This window comes from Lepidochelys kempii, chromosome 9 (genome assembly GCF_965140285.1).
Source record: "Lepidochelys kempii isolate rLepKem1 chromosome 9, rLepKem1.hap1, whole genome shotgun sequence".
NCBI lineage: Eukaryota > Metazoa > Chordata > Testudines > Cheloniidae > Lepidochelys > Lepidochelys kempii.
In genome coordinates this window covers 54,369,291-54,378,806 of record NC_136388.1, presented here as the reverse complement: position 1 = coordinate 54,378,806, position 9,516 = coordinate 54,369,291, and positions in this window count along the sequence as shown.

Below are 9,516 nucleotides of genomic sequence, written 5' to 3'. Positions count from 1 at the left end.
TCTGAAATCATAGCTTAATCTATGCGTTTTTCCCCTGCTACCTTCCCGGAGGCCAGCAGGTCCCCTGCTACCTTCCCAGAGGCCAGCAGGTCCAGTTAACCTATTTCTCCCTGCTACCTTCTCGGAGGCCAGCAGGTCTGGTTAACCTGTTCTTCCCTGCTACCTTCTCGGAGGCCAGCAGGTCCCCTGCTACCTTCTCGGAGGCCAGCAGGTCCCCTGCTACCTTCTCGGAGGCCAGCAGGTCTGGTTTAATCTGTTTTCCCTACTACCTTCTCGGAGGCCAGCAGGTCCCCTGCTACCTTCTCGGAGGCCAGCAGGTCTGGTTTAATCTGTTTTTCCTGCTACCTTCTCGGAGGCCAGCAGGTCCTCTGCTACCTTCTCGGAGGCCAGCAGGTCTGGTTTAATCTGTTTTTCCTGCTACCTTCTTGGAGGCCAGCAGGTCCCCTGCTACCTTCTCGGAGGCCAGCAGGTCTGGTTAACCTAATAGAAATGCCTAGCTCACTAGAGCTGGTGGTGTGCACACCAATATTTACAATAACTGAGGTTTTTTACCAATATTCCCCCTTTCGCAATTCTCCACCAAAATGTTATACCAATAAAATAAAAACCAGCAGGATCTTATTAAAGGGAAAAAGGCAAAATACCACATTTATTGTGAATACAGAAAGAATCATAGTAAGCAGTTAGTTATAGCTATAACATTCCATTCAATCTCATATTTATTCTCACATTCATTCATACAAACACACACACACACACACATACACACCCACACACACAGGTTCTGCAAGGTTGTTATCATAGTTACCAGCCTTAGAGTTGCTCATGCCAAGCCACTGGCCAGGTGGCCTGGACATCAGGAGGGAGCAGGGCCTTGTCAGATGCTCATCTGATGCTCCTGGAAGTTGGTTTGCAGAATCAGACCCCAAAGTTCTCACTTTTTAGAGTCTATTTTTATAGGAATTTCTTCCTATGCCAGTCTATGGGAATTGCTTCATCATGCTGTTGCTGAATCAATCAGCAGATAGCACATTCCTGACGGCTCCAAGATGTTATCTTGTTCTTTGGTTCTCCCATTCTTGAGGCTGTTGGGTGGATTCCAGTCTGCCCACCGGGGGGCGGTCCTCTGATTATTTCCACTTGACGCCTTCTTCAGCCGATGGACACTGGATTCTTAGGCTGGCACCTCCCTGATCATTCAGTTATTATCCACACCAAGCATCCATCCACATACATCCTCTATCTCTATTTTAATCACAATGGTTAATACAACAAAAGGGTGGGGAGTCTCTGGGTGCTGTTTCTGTTGTTAGAGTATTGCTTTGAGTCTCTCTCTTGTGAATTGCTTTGAGAATAGACTCTGTCTTAGAATGTACTAACACAATTAGCAGCTTGCAAGTTTCACACATAGAGGGAGAGAAACAGTACCAAAAACCAAGAGACCTCTTAATTAGTAATACCCTGGAATTTAAACTCTGGGGAATCAAACTCATTTGTGATTTTAATACAGAACTTCTTTAATATGATCCAACAGAGGATGGCCCAAGCAACAGAAGGCTGTCATTCAAACAGTTTTGATTTGTAGTGTGGCTGCAAATCAGAAATGTGGCCTTGTCCTTCTCTCCTCCCCCACCCGACCCAGGCTACCTTGTCAGTTATCTCACTTTTTTTTCAATTAATAAAGAAAGAATGCATAGTTTCAAAACAATAATGACTTTATTTCCTTTGCCAGCTGAGATTGAAGGGGGGACGGTGGTTGGCTTACAGGGAATTAAAATCAACCAAGGGGGTGGGTTTGCATCATGGAGAAACGCACAGAACTGTCACACCGTAGCCTGGCCAGTCATTAAACTGGTTTTCAAAGCCTCTCTGATGCACAGTGCACCTAGCTGTGCTCTTCTAATCGCCCTGATGTCTGGCTGCTCAAAATCAGCCACCAGGCCATTTACCTCAACCTCCCACCCCACCATAAATGTCTCTCCCTTACTCTCATGGATATTATGGAGCACACAGAAAGCAGCAATAACAATGGGAATATTGGTTGCGCTAAGGTCTAACCTAGTTAGCAAACAGCGCCAGCGAGCTTTTAAACGTCCAAAGGCACATTCTACCACCATTCTGCACTTGCTCGGCCTATAGTTGAACTGCTCCTTACTACTGTCCAGGCTGCCTGTGTATGGCTTCATGAGCCATGGGAAAAATGGGTAGGCTGGGTCTCCAAGGATAATTATTGGCATTTCAACAGCCCCAAGGGTAACTTTCTGGTCTGGGAAGTAAGTCCCTTCTTGCAGCTGCTCGAACAGCCCGGAGTTCCTAAAGATGCAAGCGTCATGCACCTTTCCCGGCCATCCCACGTTGATGTCAGTGAAATGTCCCTTCTGATCCACCAGTGCTTGCAGCACCATTGAGAAGTACCCCATGTAGTTTACGTACTCGTTGGCAAGATATAGATATGAGTTCCGTCTATCGCCCCACCACGCTTAAGGAACCCCATTGCAGCAAAGCCATCCACTATGACCTGCACATTTCCCAGAGTCACTACCCTTGTTAGTAGAAGGTCAGTGACTGCACTGGCTAATTGGATCACAGCAGCCCTCACAGTAGATTTGCCCACTCCAAATTGATTCCCGACTGACAGTCGGCAGTCAGGAGTTGCAAGCTTCCATAGGGCTATCGCCACTCGCTTCTCAACTGTCAGGCAGCTCTCATCTTGGTATTCCTGCACTTCAAGGTGGGGGAAAGCAACTCATAAAGTTCCAGGAAAGTGGCCTTACACATGCGAAAGTTTGCAGCCACTGCAACACTATGCGGTCCCACCAGTCTGTGCTTGTTTGCCGGGCCCAGAATCGGCTTTCCATTGTATCAACCTGCCCACTGCCACCATGATGTCCCAATTGCCACATCCTGTGCTTTCGGTTACGTCTGTGTCCATGTCCTCCTCACAATTGTCCTCGTGCTGGTGGCTGCTAGCCAGGTTCTGCACATACTGCAGGATAATGCATGAGGTGTTTACAATGCTCATAACAGCAGCGGTGAGCTGAGCGGGCTCCATGCCTGCCATGCTATGGCATCTGCATGGGTAACCCAGGAAAAAGGCACTAAATGATTAGCTGCCATTGCTTTCACGGACAGGGAGGGAGGGTGGGAGGGGAGACTGATTGTCTGCCGTTGCTTTCACGCAGGGAGGGGCGACTGACGACATGTACCCAAAATCACCTGCAACAATGTTTTTGCCCCATCAGGCATTGGGAGCTTAACCCAGAATTCCAATGGGCAGTGGAGACTGCGGGGACTATGGGATACCTACCCACAGTGCACCGCTCTGTGAGTTGATGCTAGCCATGGTATTGAGGACACACTCCACCAACTTAATGCGCTTAGTGTGGACATACACAATCGACAGTAAAAAATCGCTTTCTAAACATCGATGTCTATAAAAGCCACCTAATTTTGTAGTGTAGACATACCCTAAGAGATCATCAAGGAGTCCAGTGGCACCTTAAAGACTCACAGTTTTATTTGAGCATAAGCTTTCATGGGTAAAAACCTCACTTCTTCAGGTGCATGGAGTGAAAGTTACAGATGCAGACATAAATATACTGACACATGAAGAGAAGGGAGTTACCTCACAAGTGGAGAACCAGTGTTGACAAGGCCAATTCAATCAGGGTGGATGTAGTCCACTCCCAACAATAGATGAGGAGGTGTCTGCCAGGAGAGGCAAAGCTGCTTCTGTAACGAGCCAAATACTTGAACAAAAAATCTTCAGAAACAGACTTCAAAGAGAAACAGCAGAACTAAAATTCATTTGCAAATTTAACACCATTAATTTGGGCTTGAGTAGGGACTGGGAGTGGCTGGACTGTAACTTTCTGTAACTTTCACTCCATGCATCTGAAGAAGTGAGGTTTTTACCCATGAAAGCTTATGCTCAAATAAATCTGTTAGTCTTTAAGGTGCCACCGGACTCCTTGTTGTTTTTGTGGATACAGACTAACACGGCTACCCCCTGATACTAAGAGACCATGATTCTCATCCTCCTTGTAAAGCGCTTTGGGATCCAGGGATGAGAAATGCTGTACAAGAGCTAACAAAGTATTTATTTTAGTTATTATTAGCAATCAGGATTACTGCCGAACAAGGCTGAGGCCCTCTTCTCCTTTTCCTTCTTATTTCCACTGCCTTTGACATAGTCAATCTCCCCCTGGTGGGATGTTCTGGTTTGTGTTTGGTTTTCCTCTGACTCCAATTTCTCTTCCAGCATTTCCCCCTTAGATGGCTTTTCCTCTGGGTCCTCCAGGCTCTGTCCTTGGTCTCTTTATTGTCTCCCTCTCTGGTAAGATTCTATTTTCCAACATACTCCAGCCAGAGATGTTTGCTGTACATGTCAGAAACACCTGTGCACCAAACCATTAAGCTGTGAGGGATCTGAGGAAGGGGCCAGTTCTGCTGAGTTTGTCTCTCAGCTGGTACTCTTACAGCACTCGATAAATACTAATAGCAAAGGGTGACTTCAGAGCCTTCTCTCTTACAGTAGCAGGGTTCAGCTGTCTGCATCTGGGACCAATCGAGGACTTGGCAAACCCTTATAACCACATCCAAATCACACAGGCAGCAGACTACAAAAATCCTGTGGTGATGTATCCAGGGCTCATCACTGACAACTTTTTTATTGTGATCAACACAATAGTCACGTTTGATTGTGGCTACAACTATTGTTACTACAGACAAACTATTATTTACAAATGCCATGCTAGAAGATTATTACACCTATAGAAAAGGCAGGAGGCCGATGAGCACAGTGAGTCTTACCACCCACAATTAGCCAAGGGAGTTTGACACAAGATTTGGATGTATGGCAGAGGTTTCATTTCACAAGACACTATTATTAGTGCGTGCACAAATGGTACAATAAAGATAGAATAAATTCAAAATGTCAGAAGTGTCAAAAAGGGCTTAGGGAGGCATCCCACGTTTTACCAATTCCTCAATCTTGGGGACAACAGTGTGGAGTCTACAAAGCCCTCCTGTTACAGCAGCATGAGATGAGCAGCCATCCAGTAGTGTGCAGCATCCTCAACAAAGAGGGTTGTTTCTGAGTCCCCAGGTGTGGTCATTTCCCACACCCCTCATCTGGAATGGCTGCATTTGTGCTGGAGATAGCATGGCAGCTTGAAGCCAGGCAGTCTCCCCTCAGATTGAGTGATGAGGAAGGAGTTTCTTACAGAGGCAGCAGCTCTGCCCCATTTTGCTTGCCACAACACAGCAGCATCTGCTGTGGAGCTGGTTGGTAACATAGTCCAGGTTGATTTTCTGCTGATGAGTCGGCGGCAAGGCCCCTCCTGTATAGCTTTGAAAAGTGGCAGTTGTGGCATCACCTGGATTTTGTCCAGGAGATTCTCTGATGCAATCTGACTCCCGGTGTTAGGAGCTGGGATATTTGAGAGAACTGGTAGCCACATAGTGTTCATTGACACACTTACTATTTTCATCATTTGTTTCAGTCATACATCAAGTAGGTTTGTGTGGGTAGAATTGAATCACGCAGGAACATAGTATTCTCCAATTGAGTAACAGAGAGCCATTGCTGAGCTGAACAATGTTTGCACATTAACTCTCTACGTTGAGCCCACAAGCAATTTAGGAGCCCATTACTGCTCTTATTCTTCTGAGCTGTTTTGGTGAGGTGATCCTTGTAGGTAAGGGTGTGAGCAAGAGTTACTCCTAGATCAGGGTTGGGCAAACTATGGCCCACAGGCTGGATCCGTCCTGTCAGGGCTTTGGATCTGGCCCATGGGATTGCCACCCCCATGGCGCCACGGGGCTAAGCCAGGCTCCCTGCCTGCCCTGGCCCCTCGTTGCTCCCAGAAGTGGCTGGCACTATGTCCCTGTGGCCCCTAGGGGAGGGGGGTGGGCAGAGGGCTCTGCGCGCTGCCGTCGCCTGCAGGTACCGCCCCCCGCAGCTCCCATTGGCTGGGAACGGGGAACTGGGGCTAATGGGAGCTTCGGGAGAGGTATGCACAGGCGAGGGCAGCGTACGGAGCCCTCTGCCCCCCATCCTTCCCAGGGGCTGCAGGGACATAGTGCCAGCCACTTCTGGGAGCAACGCGGGGCCAGGGCAGGCAGGGAGCCTGGCTTAGCCCCGTGGTGCCATGGGGGTGGCAAACTGGACACAGTACTCCAGATGAGGCCTCACCAATGCCGAATAGAGGGGAATGATCACGTCACTCAATCTGCTGGCAATGTTCCTACTTATACAGACCAAAATGCTGTTAGCCTTCTTGGCAACAAGGGCACACTGTTGACTCATATCCAGCTTCTTGTCCACTGTAACCCCTAAGTCCTTTTCTGCAGAACTGCTGCCTAGCCACTCGGTCTGTAGTCTGTAGCAGTGCATGGGATTCTTCTGTGCTAAGTGCAGGACTCTGCACTTGTCCTTGTTGAACCTCATCAGATTTCTTTTGGATTTCTTTCAATCCTCTAATTTGTCTAGGTCCCTCTGTATCCTATTCCTACTCTCCAGCGTATCTACCACTCCTCCCAGTTTAGTGTCATCTGCAAAGTTGCTGAGGGTGCTATCCACGCCATCCTCCAGATCATTAATGAAAATATTGAACAAAACCGGCCCCAGGACCGACCCTTGGGCACTCCGGTTGATACCGGCTGCCAACTAGACATGGAGCCATTGATCACTACCCGTTCAGCCTGACGATCTAGCCAGCTTTCTATCCACCTTATAGTCCATTCATCCAGCCTTTACTTCTTTAACTTTGTGGCAAGAATATTGTGGGAGACCGTATAACCCTATTATCCTCCGGGTGCTTGCAAATTGATTGTTTAATAATTTGTTCCAGTATCTTTCTAGGTATTAAAGTTAGGCTAACTGGTCTATAATTCCTTGGATCCTCTTTGTTCCCCTTTTTAAAGCTAGGTACTATGTTTGCCCTTCTGCAGTCCTCTGGGACCTCACCTGTCCTCTAGGAGTTCTCAAAGATAATTGCTAACAGTTATGAGATTGCTTCAGCTAGTTCTTTAAGTAACCTAGAATGAATTTCACAGTCCTGCTGACTTGAATACATCTACCTTATCTAAATATTCTTTAACCTGTTCTGTGCCTATTTTGGCCTGCATTCCTTCCTCCTTATTTTTCATATTAATTGTGTTGAATATCTGGTCACCATTAACCTTTTTTTTGATGACTGAAGCAAAATAGTCATTAACACCTCAGCTTTCTTGATGTCATCAGTTATTAGCTCTCCTTGCCCATAAAGTAGAGGACCGACATTTTGCTTCATCTTTCTGATGCTCCTAATGTATTTAAAGAACCTCTTCTTATTGCCTTTTATATCCCTTGCTAGGTGTAACTCATTCTGTGCCTTAGCCTTTCTGATTTTGTTTCTACATGCTTGTGTTATTCTTTTGTACTCGTCTTTAGCAATTCATCCATGTTTCCACTTTTTGTAGGATTTCTTTTTTGATTTTTAGGTCATTAATAAAGCGCTCCTGATGGAGCCATATTGGCCTCTTGTTATTCTTCCTATCTTTCCTTTGCATCAGGAGACTTATCCCACCAAGTCTCTGTGATGCCAATTAAGTCATAATTTAGCTTATGTATGAATACATATAGTTCTTCCTGTTTATTCCCCATATTCCTTGTATTTGAGTATAGACATCTAAGATGTTTAGCATATTCCCCCACTGATTTCCCTTTTGTTGCTCCTATGACCCTATTGTAATTTTCCATGTCCCCTCCAACATCTAACCCTCTGTTAAGGTTGCCTTTTTCATACTTAGCTGTAGACTTTTGTCACCTGCCCCATTTGAACCTAGTTGAAAGCCATCCTCACGAGGTGGAGAGTCGGTGCACAAAGCTGCTCTTTCCCTTCTTGGTCAGATGGAATCCATCTTTTCCCAGCAGACCGTCTTCCCAGAACTTCATCCAATAATTTAGGAAGCCAAAGCCCACCCATTGTCCCCATCTGCACAGCCATGCATTCATCTCCAGGATGTGCATGTCCCTGCTTGTGCCCTTACTCTCAACTGCAGGTTGTGTTCTGGTTCACCCTCCTACTCCTGACCCCTTCACGCTAGCTCCCAGAACCCTGTAGTCACTGCTGATCTGCTCAGTGTCAGACTCAGCAGTATCATTAGTGCCCATGTGGATGAGCAGTATGAGGTAGTGACCAGAGGCATGGATGAGCCTCAGCAGCCTTTCTGTAGTGTCTGAGGTGGGCTCCAGGTAGGCAGTACCCCCCTTGGGACATTGTATTAGTTTGGCAGATGGATGCCTCTATTCCCCTCAGAAGACAGTCCCCTATCCCCAGCACTCTACACCTCCTCCTGCAGTGGCTGTGAGTCTCCCAGCCTTGGAAGCAAATAGCTCCTTCCCCTCAGCCATTGGGGTCTGCTCCTCACCTCCAGTTGCCAATATAACATGCCAGTTCTTCACCCTGATGGACAAGAGACCTGGGTGGAGGGTGGAGCACTGTCTACTGCCCGACATGGCCAGCAGCCAATTTCCTTCTCGCAGATCAGCCAGTTCTCCTTCCTCCTCTGGTGCTGCTGCAGTCATCTGTAGTTGACTAGCATGCTCCATCCCAGATGTCTCCATGTGCATCCTGTTGATGCAGTCCTTGTGCTCCCAGATGCTATGCAGACAAGCCACCTTCTCCTGTAGCTCTCTTACCTGCTTCCAGAGGGACTCCACCAACAGATACCTCTCACACCTCGTGATTCTCCTGGCTGGCTTTCATTGGTGGGGATATGCAAGCCACATTTTCAGCAATCAAGACCAGCGCTGGGTGGAAGCTTCCAGAGTCAGTATGCCTGTCTGGTGGAGGACACGATGGGTGCAGGAAGAACTAGCATTGGTGGTGGAGACATGCTGTTTTCCTTCCATGATGGGTTCTTCCTTGTACAGTATCTGCAAGTTAAGGAAACAAAAAACAACATACAACCCTACCTCCCTTGGCTGGCTAAGTCCCTTAATTTCCCAGCTGCTTTTGCCTCACCAGCCACGTGTCTAAACAGCCACCAGCAGCCTGTGTGCTTTTTAAAGCCTGCACCCAACACACAACTGGAATGTGTGACTGAGCCCCTCTGACTCAGCTGCCTGTAATCACTGGCCTATCCAATCACAAGCTGCACTGCTCTCCCTTCAAAGGACCCCACTGAGCAGTGAGTTATAAAAATACTGAGAACTACACTCACAGAACACTTAGAAAGGGTTATCAAGTGAATGAGTGATTAGTCTCAGCAGAATTTTCCCTTTCTCAGGCCTCTCCATGTCAGACGCTCTACCCAGTGGGATGTAGAAAGCAGTAAATCATCCCTAGAGAGGTTGGGATGATTCTGCTTGCCCAGGGAGAATTGAAAAGGAACTCACAGGTTACTAGGACACCCCGTTCCACAACACCCTTCTAACCAAATGCTGCATCAGCAGGGGTTAGGATGTTAACTCTCTAGTGCTTGAGAAAGTGTGGGTGGAAGGCCCTGTAAGTAGTCTACAGATCTCCT